Source organism: Euphorbia lathyris, chromosome 2 (genome assembly GCF_963576675.1).
Source record: "Euphorbia lathyris chromosome 2, ddEupLath1.1, whole genome shotgun sequence".
NCBI classification, from domain to species: Eukaryota; Viridiplantae; Streptophyta; class Magnoliopsida; order Malpighiales; family Euphorbiaceae; genus Euphorbia; species Euphorbia lathyris.
Genome location: NC_088911.1, coordinates 69,695,456 through 69,710,350, shown reverse-complemented (window position 1 = coordinate 69,710,350; position 14,895 = coordinate 69,695,456). Strand labels below are relative to the sequence as shown.

The following is a 14,895-nucleotide window of genomic DNA, read 5'->3' as shown; positions in this document are numbered from 1 at the left end:
TTTAGAGACTCAAAGTGACCGGTTCCGCTGTGCCTAACCTGTTCTACCTTTTATCATTTATCAAGAAATCGTTTTGATCAGTTTGTTTATTTACGCTGTGACACGTTGACAATATCTCTCTTCATCAAGAATTTAGACCCACGAACACCCTGTTCTACAAGGTTTTTGTAGTAAAATTTGATCTTCAATCCCTGTGGAGATGATACTCTATTTATCACTTTATTACTTGTTTCTAGTGCACTTGCTAGAGTCTGTTCGGAGGACAACAAGTTTTTGGCGCCGTTGCCGGGGATTGAAAGCAACAAAATTTATCTGAAAATTTCTGTGAAACAAGGTGTTTTTAATCTGTTTGCTAAATAGTGCAGCCAGAAGGAGTTCTCCCATTGTCTATACGCAGAGCTGGACTACCAGTTTTTCATATCGATCTCGAATTAGAGAGAACGTGTAGACGAAACTGAGCGGGAGCTCGACGAGCAAGACAACGAGAGCGACAAAGAGAAAGAAGGATGGCTGGAAGAGTACCACCAGAACAACCAGTTCAACCTAATCAAGAAGAGGAAGGAGAGAACAACAATCCTCCAGTTATGAGGATCATAGACTATTCCAGGCCGACCACGGAAGGACACTCGTCGTGCATTGTGTTGCCTAACGAAGGGAACAACATGTTTGAAGCGAAAGCATCTATGATACAAATGTTGCAGGCAGCAGTACAATTCAATGGATACCAGTCGAAAGATCCAAATGGGCATATCCAGGAGTTTATTACACTATGCAACACTTTTCGATCAAACCGAGGAGTCTCCGATGAAGTGATAAGGCTAAAGCTATTTCCTTTCTCTCTCAAAGATAAAGCGAAGAACTGGCTGAAGAACCTACAGCCAGGAACCATTTCCACTTGGGAAGAAATGGCCAGCGCTTTTCTGATGAAATACTTTCCACCTCGACAGGCCATAAAACTCAGAAATGAAGTGTCTCGATTTGTACAAGAGGAGGAAGAGTCGTTGGCAGAGGCGTGGGAAAGGTACAAAGAGCAGTTAAGGAGAGTACCAAATCATGGCATCCCCATGTGGATGCAAGTGCAGAATTTTTACAATGGATTCACCAACATTTATAAAATCCAAATTGAATCCATTGCCAATGGTAACCCCGAAGATCTTGAACCACAAGCCTTATACAACCTTATTGGGAAAGTCGTGAGTACAAGTTATAACTGGCACTCAGCCAGGAGTGAAGGAAGAAAAGCGGGAAATGATGATGTTGTGTCAAAACTGACCACCTAGGTGGAACAGCTTGCAAAGCAGCTCAGCAAGATTAATGTATCATCCATTCACAGCGAACCTCCGTTCAATGATGTTTGTGAATTTTGTGGAGGACCTCACTTCAACATAAACTGTCCTGGAGTCAAGCAAGGGAAAGGTGAGCAGGAGCAATGTGATTATGCTGGATATAATCAAAGGAACCCACCAAACCCATACTCAAATACATACAACCCAGCCACGAGAAATCATCCAAACTTTGGATGGACTGGGCAGCCCACTCAGTAAGAGCAACCGAGGTATCAACAGCAACAAGGAGGACAATACTAGAGGCAACCTCAACAACATTATAAACAGCCTGTTCCACCAAAGGAAGATATAGAACAGGACATGAAAACCATGATGATGCAATTTATGAAGCAGACACAAGCGTCAATCAAAAATCGAGAGACACAGGTCCATCAACTTGCTGCATCCTCGTCAAAAGGAAAAGGGATAATGCCAAGTAACACCGAACCAAACCCCAAAGGAGATGTCATGGCCATCACCCTGAGATATGGTAAGGAAACTCACCCTCCTTTTGCAACAACAACAACAACAACAACAAAGCCTTAGTCCCGAAATGATTCGGGGTCGGCTAACATGAACCATCATATAAAACCGTGAAAGTCAAGTCGTGTCAGCGACACAGATTCGCTCCCTCCAATCCGTCCTATCCACTACCATATTTTCCTCAATTCCCAGTAAACTCATATCACTCTCGATCACCCTCCTCCAAGTTTGCTTAGGTCTTCCCCTACCCCTCACTACTACATCCCTTTGCCACTCTTCGGTTCTCCTAACCGGCGCATCAAGCGCTCTACGTCTCACATGGCCAAACCACCTTAGTCGGTTTTCTCGCATTTTATTCTCAATAGATGTGACCCCTACTTTTGTCCTAATTATTTCATTACTCACCCTCCTTTTCCAACTGATAAAAATTCTAAGTGTGCAGGCACCTCTCAAAATGTTGAAGAAAAGAAGGAACAAGCTGTTCCTAGTCAAGAAGAGCCCGTCGGGGTAGAATTGACCGTCGATCAGGACCAGGAGGAACAAGGAGAGAGGTACAAACCACCTCCACCCTATGTGCCACCTGCACCTTATCCGGCGAGGCTGATGAACAAGAAGCTTGAAGAGAAAAATTCAAAAGTGTTAGACACCTTGAGGAAGTTGCATATCAACATCCCCTTCGTGGAAGCACTTGCCCAGATGCCCACATATGCGAAGTTCTTAAAGGATATCTTGTCAAACAACAAGAAGTTGGAAAATATCTCAATGATCTAACTGAACAGGGACTGTTCTTCAATACTCCATAACAAGCAGCAACTTCCGAAAAAGCTGAAGGATCCAGGGAGTTTTTCTATTCCCTGCTCAATTGGCAAGTTAAATATTGAAAATGCATTATGTGACCTAGGAGCGAGTATAAATGTAATGCCATATTCTGTGTATGCTAAGCTAGGGCTAGGAGAACCATAACCAACTAGAATGTCTATTCAGTTGGCTGATAGGTCTGTATGTTACCCTAGGGGAGTAGTGGAAGATGTATTGGTAAAGGTAGGAAAATTCATACTGCCTGTTAATTTTATCATAATGGACATAGACGAGGACTTGCATATTCCTATTATCTTGGGTAGACCATTCTTAGCGACAGGTAAAGCCTTGATTGATGTCGGAGAGGGACAATTATTTTTGAGAATTAATGGGGAGGAAATCATTTTCAAAATGAATGAGGCTATGAGACGAGCTAACACTAGTGATGACACTTGTTGTTTCTTAGATGATTTCCAAAGTCTGTCTACTTCGCAGGAACAGGGACAAGATACTCTGGAAGCTCTCTTCGGAGAAGAAGTGAATTTATGTGAAGGAACAGGCTGTTCCATTGAAGCCCGTGTTTCGAAACTTCCTCCAGATCCCACTGTTCCTACCCATCGAGAACCACCTGAAATACCCACTATGCCCCTGTCTAGACCTGAACTAAAACCCTTGCCATCACACCTAGAGTATGCGTTTCTGGAACCACCAAGCGGGAGCCCGGTGATTATATCTTCGAAACTAACCCCTGATCAGAAAGCTCAACTCATGGAGGTATTGCAAAGAAACAAGGAAGCTATTGCTTGGAAAATTGATGATATCAAAGGCATTAGTCTGACAGTGTGTGTTCATAGAATTCTGATGGAGAAAGATCATAAACCGTCTATCCAACCACAACGCAGACTGAACCCCCACATGAAGGAGGTTGTGAGAAAAGAAGTGATCAAACTGTTGGATGCATGAATTATTTATCCTATATCTGACAGTGTCTGGACTAGCCCTGTTCATGTAGTGCCAAAGAAAGGAGGTACCATAGTTGTTCTCAATGAAAAAAATGAATTGGTTCCCACACGAACCATAACAGGATGGCGAGTATGTGTGGATTATCGAAAGCTAAACGAGGCAACGAGGAAAGACCACTTCCCTTTACCATTCATTGATCAGATGCTAGAACGTTTGGCAGGGTATGCATTTTACTGTTTCCTTGACGGATATTCTGGATACAATCAGATTGTTATTCATTGTGATGATCAAGAGAAAACAACTTTCACTTGCCCTTACGGGACTTATGCTTACAAACGGATGCCATTCGGACTGTGCAATGCTCCAGCCACGTTTCAGAGATGCATGATGTCCATATTTCATGATATGGTGGAACAGACCGTGGAAATCTTCATGGACGATTTCTCCGTCTATGGAAACTCATTTGGAATTGAGATGATGTGTGACGCTAGCAATACATGTGTAGGAGCAGTTCTTGGGCAAAGGATTGAGAAAAAGTTCCGACCTATCTATTATGCGAGCAAAACATTAAACGAGGCTCAGCAGAACTACACCACTACATAGAAGGAGCTTCTTGCAGTAGTGTATGCTTTTGACAAATTCCGTCTGTACTTGGTTTTGTCAAAAGTCACTGTCTACATAGACCATGCTGCCTTACGCTACCTGTTTGCAAAGAAAGATGCAAAGCCAAGGCTGATACGGTGGTTACTCTTACTTCAAGAATTTGATCTCGAGATAAAGGACAAAAAGGGGACCGAAAATGTAGCTGCTGATCATTTGTCCAGAATTTCTCATGAGAACAATCAGGAACAACCAGAAATCCTAGAGATTTTTCCAAATGAGCGTTTGTATTCTATACAGCCTGCTCCATGGTTTGCTGACATTACGAATTTCCTTGATAGTTCAATTAAACCACATAACCTGTCCACTAACCAAAGAAAGAAGTTTTATGCAGAGATCAAATATTATTTTTGGGAGGAACCCTATCTTTTCAGGTTATGCGCAGATCAGATCATTCGCAGGTGCATCACTCAAGAAGAAGGACAGGCTGTTTTGAGCCATTGTCACGATCGAGAAGCGGGTGGACATCATAGCGCAAGCAGAAACTGCAGCCAAAGTGCTCCAATCAGGTTTTTTCTGGCCAACTATTTTCAAAGATGCCAACATGTTTGTAAGCACTTGTAATGAGTGCCAACGATCAGGCAATATTTCAGCTAGAAATGCCATGCCCCTCAATAACATTGTTGTTTGTGAAATATTTAATATATGGGGTATAGACTTCATGGGACCATTCCCTACGTCTTTTGGACATAAATACATTTTAGTGGCAATCGACTATATGAGCAAGTGGGTTGAAGCAATTGCTAGTCCCACTAATGACGCTCGTGTGGCTGTAAAATTCCTAAAAAGGCTGTTTGCCCGATTTGGTGTCCCACGAGCGATCATTAGTGATCAAGGAACCCACTTTTGCAACGCTCAATTTGAAAAGCTGATGGGCAAGCTTGGAGTCTCTCATAGAATTGCCACGCCTTACCACCCACAAACTAGTGGGCAGGTGGAGATTTCAAATCGTGAAATCAAAAGAATTTTAGAAAAAACCGTGGGCAATTCTAGGAAAGACTGGGCAAACAAGCTTGACGATGCTTTATGGGCATATAGAACTGCATATAAGACACCCATTGGAATGTCCCCATTTAGATTGTTGTATGGAAAATCGTGTCACCTTCCAGTAGAGATGGAGCATAGAGCCTTTTGGGCTTTAACCTTCTTGAATTTTGAGAAACAGGCTGTGGACGAACAAAGGAAGCTGCAACTCTGTGATATGGAAGAATTCAGGTTGTTTTCATACGAAAACGCGGTGAATTATAAGGAGAAGACCAAGAAATGGCACGATAGAAAAATCCAGGAGAAAGTCTTTCAAGAAGGACAGAGGGTCCTATTGTATAATTCAAGGCTCAGACTGTTCCCTGGGAAGCTGAAGCCCAGATGGTCGGGACCATATACGGTGAGCAAGGTGTTCGGTCACGGGGCAGTCGAAATTGGCAAGGATCGTCATGAACCTTTCAAGGTCAACGGACAGAGGTTAAAACCTTATCTCGAGAACGATCACCAAAGGAAGATTGACACTGTCCACTTCCAGGACCCCCCGAGCCAATAGAAGCAAGAACAGGGTGTCCGTTGCAAACACCAATTGTAGCACAAGTAACCTTGCACTTTAGTACATGATTTTTTTAATTTTTGTCAAAATTTAGTTAGGTTGCTTAGTCTGGTTAAGATTAACTCTGTGTCACATGACGGTCCGTAACGAAATTTCTTTAACATATATATATCAGGTTTTTAAGTGCGAGCAAAAATTTAAAACTTTTACCCTTCCATGTGGGTAAAGTTTTGAATTTTTACTTGTTTGAAAAAGGAGTTTGAAATGATATTTGGGGAAAATCAATTGGTGATTGGAAGCGAACATAGGGCAAATAAAGTGAACATCAAATCCAACTGTTCGTTTGGTACTTATTATACTCTACTTTTGCACCTCTCTCGGTAAAACCAAAGTAGGTAGATTATAGTAAATTTAAACTTAAAAGTAACCGTTCGATTCCCCAAGGCGTCTTTTCATCTGGCCGCGTCTATTGCCACAACCACTCATACAGGTGGCGTTCATAGAAACGTAGTCATAATGACAGTTCTGGCAACAGGCCGTTTCAAACCTTTTTCTACTTAAAGGGCGTAGACTGTATTGCGGACCCTAGTTAAAAATTGTTTTAAACCCTTTCCTTCACACCGTTCCCCATATCTTGTTTGACAACTATCTTTGGGTGTCCCTATTTAGTCGTTATCTCAGGATGAGGAATCGAGGCTCAGGGAAACACGTGAAAGTCGAAGGCATAAAGAGAGAAAAAGGTAAGGGCAAGATGGTGGGCACAAGCACAGTCGCGTTTGTACCCGACAAAAAACTAGTGAAGAAACTATCTCAGTTTAAGGACGTCGCGGTGCAACAATATTATGATGATTTGGCTCAACTCAAATTTGTGCCGGTGAGAACTATATGCTGGGAAACGCTGAAAAAGCTTCGGCTTGCGGAGCGTGTAAAAAAACCCATGGAAGCAGGCCACTTTGGCTGCTTCTTTGAGATGAAGGAGCCAGCGTACAAGGAACTCACTTTGGTGTTTTTAGCCACCTTTAAACATGATCTTGAGATCACCGACCCAGATGAGGAAGGAAAGTTCAGTTTCCGGCTGATGACCCATACCCAACGGCCGTCCTTGAACACATTTAATAATCTGCTCGGTGCTGCGGATGACGATGACTTGGAGTCTGACGGGTACAAAGGGGCTTTCACTAAAACCCCGGACGAGTTTGACCCAACGGCTTTCTGGCGCTCAATCTTTGGCCATCCAAGTTATGACGGTAGTGCCTCCAAAGCATCTGGTATTGAGGACTACGCCATCCGGTATTTGCACAAACTGGTTTCCGGCACCATCTTCGCGCGCGAGAACCAGGCCACTATCCCTCACGCAGACCTTACGGCTCTTTGGATTATGGTAAAGGGGCGCAGGATGAACCTTGGATATTGGTTTAGGGAGTACATTAGCGCTTTTGGGAGAAAAAATTCGTCTGTCATATGCTGTGGCAGCATTGTGACACGAATAGCCGAAGAACTCGAGGTTTTCAAGCCAGAAGACCGAAATAGGCTAACTGTGGTGAACTATCCGGACCAAATCGACTTAAAAAGCCTACAAAGCATGCTATTTGGCAGGATGGTGAATGGGAAGTGGGTCTGGATGTCGGATTTCGTTGAGGCCAAGAGGGTTGAAAGTCGGAAGAGGAAGAATGAGCCTACAGTATCGGTGTCATCCGAGTCTGAGCAAAATCGAGCAAGCCAAGGATCTTGGCTTTTACCAGAAATGTACCAAACTCTCCAATAAAGACATCCTTTCCAAGTTCAATGCCCTGTTTGCACAAACCCAAGCTTGTAGAGAACAGATCTTTACTCTGGAACATACAAATGCCGTGCAACAAGGCGAGATTGACTTGCTCAAAACCCTCTGTGTGGAAGAACATGGGAAGGAGATCCCTCTAGTGCCTCGATCAGGAGTCCGGTAAGAGCTAAACCTGAAACAACTGCCAATGCCGCTGCCTCCTCGAAAGGGGATGGCACTGCTCTTGCTGCGGATAGAGAGGTTGACTCCTCTCTCTCCCCGCCTGTCTGATCATTCAATTTGTCGTTATCCAAGCATCTGGTAACACTTATACCCCTTCTTTGCATTTGATTACACTCACATGTTATCATGTTATGTTATTTTTCTCCTATGCTTTTATTAGTGATAACATTGAGGACAATGTTCCATTTTTGGGGGTGGGATATTACATTACTTGTGTTAATATTTGTGTGAGTGTGCATAAACATGATAAAAGTTTGAACAATTGGTTAGTGTAGTATATTTTTGAATAACAAGTTATCCCCCTGTGATCTTTGGCATGTATAATTAGAAATATGTAACTGTCCTTAGTAAATGTTCCTTGTTTTATGTCCATACTCTTGTAAACAGTCTAATGTTACGATTGTTTTGTCTCTGTAGAAATTACTAAACAGATTGCGCTTTGAATGATTGAGATGTGTGGTGATAGCCTTGTGTTTTTCTTAAATTCCCGAGTCTCGAAGTTCCAAAAATTTTGAAGTTCTAAGTCAACATTCACATGAGGGACCTTTGGCCTAAATACATGAAACCCCAAAGTAGTGAGAACTTGAGCCTGCAATTGCATTAAAAATGCATTGATTCTTTAAAGAGTGGGCCAGTACTTGTTATCTTTAGGGAGAATTTGCTTTGGTATGCCCTGTAGAAATGGAAAGATTTTTTGACAAACCTAGAATGATAAAGGCATTAGGCACCTAACTCAACCATTTAAAAGACTTAACCCGTGCATTGCACTCATATAGTAGGATGAACCATTTGAGCCTTACCCATGTTTTTCGTTAACTTAGCTTGTGAACAACCATAATTCCTTCACTATGAGCTTAAAGAGCCGAGAATCTGCCTCTTGCAAGTAGTGTTAATAGAAAATATAATTGGCTGAGGAAACTCGAGCGCATACTTAAATAAAATGTTGAATAAAAGAAAATGATTGAGAGGAAAAAGAAAAATTTGTAAAGAACCTCTTCATTCATGACACACTACCACATAGTGTGCCCAAAATCATTGGAATTGGTTGTTTAGTGGTAGGAGTTGATGAAAAGAGTGGGTAAATCATTGGTTAAAACAAGCTGTGCAGATTTGTATGTGAGAAACAAAGGATAGGTGTAAAGTGCATGAGGACAGAATTCTTACACACAAAAGCCATTCACTTCCACACTTGTACCTTAACCTTACATTACAACCATTAAAAGACCTTTGGACTTCGTTTGAAATTTTTTGATCCATAGAAATAGGACTAATAAGCAAATTCACACCCTACGGGTGTATTTACTGAGCTGGGGAGTGAAGTTGCATTCCCTTCCTTATGGCGAAAAAGGGCCATTCGAGAGTGAGTGAAACGTCCTTTCCTTAGTGAGGTATCTTGGGCAAACAGGTCGTTCATGTGAAAACTGAGGTTTAACTTTAAGCTTTGAGGAATTTCTTGAGTAGGGCTACATGATCAAACACTGGCATAACTTTATTTAAAATCGTGATTTGCGTTTTTCTATAAAAAATCGTTCGAGATCAAATAATCTGTTATAATCTCTACCTCCGTGATCCCCTCCAACTCATCCTCCGCATTCTTTCATTCCTAAATCCTTCTCAGAAAGCAGACTTGTCTTCTATCTGTTGTTTACTTAAGGACAAGCAAAGGTTCAATTTGGGGGTATTTGTTAGGCATGAATTTGGCTACAATTTAACGTATAATTTATGAGGAATTAAGGGTGTTTTTAGGGTTAAATTACGAGAAAGAATGTCTTATAAGTGTTTTTGTGCAGATTTGGAAAGATTAAGTCAAACAGACTGTAAGCAACCTGTTTTGTGCAAACCATGAGGAGATGAGCAACCTTTGATCCAGCGGTCTAACGCTGCAATTACTGATCACAGATAGCGACAGGACAGACGGCAGGAGCGGCAGGCAGGAAAGGCGATAAGAGCAGTTAAAAGAAGCATGATGACAAGAAAGTTCGACCCTTGAGTGTTCAAGGGTCAAAAGGATCTTAACCACTTTTAGTAGTCTAGGATTTATGAACAAAGTATTTGGTTTTTGTAATATTTTAATCGTATACTTTCAGTACTGTTTTGTTTCTTTTCTCCTTTAAATAGACTTAGTAGGGGGAAGGAAAAGGGATCTTTTTTTGGTGAACAAAAAGAATAGACGTTTTTGTAGAAGAGCTCTCAAGAACGAATATGACTCCATTAATGGAGCTCTGTAGAATGGGAGCAGACTGTTCACTCGGTAGTATGAGTGCGTAGTCATTTTGAATGGGTTCGTCCAGTCAGGGCCGGTTATGTAAGTTCTCTGTTTTCTTTTTATGAATGAATATTGTTAATTTATGAAGTGTTTGATGAAGCTCTTTATTCCATTGCTACGCATGTATGCTAGTGTTAGATGAATGATAGGGAACTGCTTTCATCTTCACGGACCTTTTTATCAAACATCCAACACCGAAGCAGGAATGTTAGGAGGTTGTATCAAGGGTTTTCTTTATTGAAATGCTGTTTCGATCTTAGTGCAAGAAAGAACCAACCTTATGGACGCTTACGGTTGTAGTAAGTCTTAGAATCTTAAGAACACATGAGAGTTGACTTAAGTGAGCATTAAAACAGAAACCTTGACTTCACTTTACTCCATTCATGAATAAATAGGAAGTTTAGAGACTCAAAGTGACCGGTTCCGCTGTGCCTAACCTGTTCTACCTTTTATCATTTATCAAGAAATCGTTTTGATCAGTTTGTTTATTTATGCTGTGACATGTTGACAATATTTCTCATCATTAAGAATTTAGACCCACGAACACCCTGTTCTACAAGGTTTTTGTAGTAAAATTTGATCTTCAATCCCTGTGGAGACGATACTCTATTTATCACTTTATTACTTGTTTCTAGTGCATTTCCTAGAGTCTGTTCGGAGGACAACAACATCCTTCGTTTGTTTGGAATGACTTTTACGGGCATCCTCCGTTGGTTTTGAATTACGCTTACGAGCATCTTCCGTTAGTTTTGAATGACTCTTACAGGCATCCTCCGTTGGTTTTGAATGACGTTTACGGGCATCCTCCGTTGGTTTTGAATGACGTTTACGGGCATCCTCCGTTGGTTTTGAATGACATTTACGGGCATCCTCCGTTGGTTTTGAATGACGTTTATGGGCATTCTCTGTTTGTTTTGAATGACGCTTACGGGCATCCTCCATTGGTTTTGAATGACGCTTACGGGCATCCTCTGTTGGTTTTGAATGACGCTACATGCATCCTCCATTGGTTTTGAATGACGCTTACAGGCATCCTACGTTGGTTTTGAATGACATTTACGGGCATCCTCCATTGGTTTTGAATGACGTTTACGGGCATCCTCCGTTGTCGGTATTAAAATGATGTGAGTAGGCGATTCTCCAAACGGACATTCCCTATCTACTTTTTGCCTTTGCTTTTGATTTTGTCAAATTTGGCTAGGACGATATTGCTGAACGTTCATCATGCTCTTATTGCATTCCTGCAAAATAACTCGGTGGCTATGCAGGATGAAACGTATTGATGCACATGTTTAAATGCATGAAAAATGTTCTCTTATCAAGATCATTGTTCGGAATTTTGGGAAAAACAAAATTCATCGCCTTTTTATTTTATATATGATTTTCTTTATGTTTGATTATTTTGCCCCTTAGCTGGCATCGTCTCGTGTACTAATATGTTGCTCCCGGACATTGCTGTTTTAGATCGAGACTCTTGGGATTCAGATAAACTGAAGATGTCCGGAAAGTGGTTGGGGAAGCTGTCAACTTGTTGAACTTCTTTCTCCTAGTTTTGCTGAGTTCGCCTGTGTAAGCTTTTAATCCAGTGGATTTCTCCTAATGTCCCATATTTTGCACAGATTATCCTCATAGATTTTCAATTTAGTAGCATTTCCTTTTTGTTGCCCTGATTTTTGCCTAAGTTGCCCTTATGGGTTTTCAACCTAGCAGGCTCTTTATTTTCTTTGCCCCACTTTTGCCTAAGTCGCCCTACGGGTTTTCAACCTAGTAGGCTTTTCATTTTGCTTGCCTTAACTTTTGCCTAAGTCGCCCTTACGGGTTTTCAACCTAGCAGGTTTTTCATTTTGCTTGCCTTAACTTTTGCCTAAGTCGCCCTTACGGGTTTTCAACCTAGCAGGCGTTTCATTTTGCTTGCCTTATCTTTTGCCTAAGTCGCCCTTACAGGTTTTCAACCTAGTAGGCTTTTCATTTTGCCCGCCTTAACTTTTGACTAAGTCGCCCTTACGGGTTTTCAACCTAGAAGGCTTTTCATTTTGATACTATTTTTCTTTTTCTCTTTTAAAGAACTAGAATGGGATCCCATTTCCATGGATTTTATGATTTGGCAGTCTATTTATTTCCAATGAAGTTTTCTTAGGCGCATGTAGATGAAAGGAAAATTTGCGAAAGGAAAGTGTGAAAGGAGGTATGGACAAGGGTTAAATGCACATCTTATTTATTCAGAAAAGATTACAATCTTGACATAGATGAAAGTCATAATCTACGCATAATATCTTTTAACAGCATCTGATTTTATGGGATTTTTAAGCTCTTCCCCATCCATGTTAGTGAGGACTAAGGCTCCTCCCGAGAATGCTTTCTTCACCACATATGGTCCTTCGTACTTCAGAGTCCATTTTCCTCGTGGGTCTTGATGCCTCAGGAAAATCTTCTTCAGGACGAGATCCCCCACTTGAAAGTTTTTAGCTCTTACTTTCTTTCCATACGACTTTATCAGTCTTCTTTGGTATAACTGCCCGTGACAGATTGCAGCCAACCTTTTTTCTTCGATACAGTTCAACTGATCATATCTTCTCTGAACCCATTCTAACTCATTGAGCCCTGACTCCAACATGATTCGTAGCGAAGGAATTTCTACCTCAACGGGTACAACAACTTCCATCCCATAGACTAAAGAGTATGGTGTAGCTCCAATTGATGTCCTCATAGTAGTTCGATACCCATGCAAGGTGAATGGTAACATTTCATGCCAATTTTTGTAAGTGAGCGCCATCTTTTGCACTATTTTCTTGATATTTTTATTAGCTGCTTCTACGGCGCCATTCATCTTTGGACGGTACGGGCTCGAGTTATGATGTTTAATCTTGAACTAAGCGCACATCTCCTCCATAGCTTTGTTATTGAAATTCTTCGCATTATCCGTGATGATTCGTTCTGGTAACCCATATCGGCATATAATGTTATTCTTGATGAACTTCTTTACAACTGTAGTGGTTACATTGGTGTATGATGCTGCTTCTACCCATTTTGTGAAGTAATCGATGGCTACAAGGATGAAGCGATGACCATTTGATGCTTTTGGTTCGATGGATCCAATAACATCCAATCCCCACATTGCGAAGGGCCATGGAGCCACCATCACATGTAATGGTGTGGTCGGAGCGTTTATATTATCCGCGTATATCTGACACTTATGACACCTCTGAACATATTTGATGCAGTCTGATTCTATGGTGGACCAATTATATCCCATACTAAGGATTTTCCTTGACAAGGCATGTCCTCCTAGATGAGTCCCACAAAAGCCCCCATGTACTTTTTCTATTAGTTGCTTGCTTTGTGCATGATCAACACATCTTATTAATGTCGTGTCAGGACTTCTCTTGTAAAGAATATCTCCACTAAGGAAGAAATTTGTGGCCAATCATCGTATTGTCTGCTTATCTGTTTCTGAGGCTTCTAAGGGGTATGTTTGGTATTGGATATATTTCTTAATATCGTAATACCACAGCTTCTCCTCAGTCTCTTTTTCTACATTCCCACAGTAAGCCTGAGATCTCATGAGCTCGATCTCTATTGTTGGGAAGTCTTTGCATCTTTCTAGCTCGAATGTCGCAGCTAGCGTTGCCAAAGCGTCCGCCATTTGGTTTTCTAATCGGCAGACATGTTCAAAGTGAATGTCGTGGAATCCTTCGACCATTTCTAAGATGTGTTCTTGATACGGTATTAGTTTGGCATCCCGGGTTTCCCACTCCCTATTTAGTTGATTGATCACCAAAGCGGAATCCCCATAGACATTTAGCTTGGGGATATTCATCTCCAAAGCTGCCCGAACGCCTAAGGCACATGCTTCATACTCAGCTATGTTGTTTGTGCATTGGAAACAAAGTCTGGTAGTAATCGAAAAATGCTTTCCTTCTAAGGAGATTAGCACCACGCCTACACCATGACCTAGGGCATTTGAAGCCCCATCGAATCTCATGACCCAGTAAGTAGTAATATCTTCTTTTGTGTCTGCCACAGTAAAGACTTCCTCGTCTGGGAGAGAAGCATCCAATGGGGTATCATGTTCCACCGGATTATCCGCTAAAAAACTAGATATTGCGGCCCCTTTGATCACCTTCTGAGGCACATAAATTATGTCATATTCTGCCAACAGCACTTGCCACCTTGTGATTTTTCCTGTCAGTGCCGGCTTCTAAAAAATGAACTTGATTGGATCCATAGGGGAGATCAAATGAGTAGTATTGTTCAACATATAGTGTTGTGCTGCCCATACTAGCACTGCGCAAGTCTTCTCTAATGGAGAATACCGGGTTTCACAATCTGTGAACTTCTTGCTGATGTAATAGATGGCACGCTCCTTCTCAGATTCATCTTTTTGTGCCAAGAATGCCCCCATTGAGTTCTCGTGCACCGTTAGATATAATAGTAATGGCTTTTCTAGATTTGGTGGATGTAACACTGATGCATTCTGCAAGTATTCTTTGATTTTATCAAAAGTTGTTTGACATTCTAAATCCCATTTTCCTGGATTGTTCTTTCAGAGTAACTTGAAGATGGGTTCACATTTCATCGTCATTTCAGCAATAAAATGGGAAATGTAGTTAAGCCTTCCTAGAAAGCCCCTAACCTCTTTCTCTATCTTCGGTGGAGGCATTTCCGAGATTGCCTTGATCTTTATAGGGTCTGCTTCAATTCCTCTCTGGCTACCAATGAATCCTAACAGCTTTCCTGGTGTTACCCCGAATACACATTTATTAGGGTTCAACCGAATACTATACTTCTGCAGCCTTTGGAAGACTTTCCTTAGCACTTCCACGTGATCTTCGTTTTCCCTGGACTTGGCGACCATATCGTC

General features: G+C 41.5%; 1 non-coding gene across 1 annotated transcript; it reads right to left on the bottom strand.

The window, feature by feature from the left end:
• Window positions 1-953: 953 nt before the first annotated feature.
• Window positions 954-1,060, bottom strand: LOC136221309 (small nucleolar RNA R71). The gene has a single exon (XR_010685083.1). It is a non-coding gene; the product is annotated as a small nucleolar RNA R71 (small nucleolar RNA).
• Window positions 1,061-14,895: the final 13,835 nt, after the last annotated feature.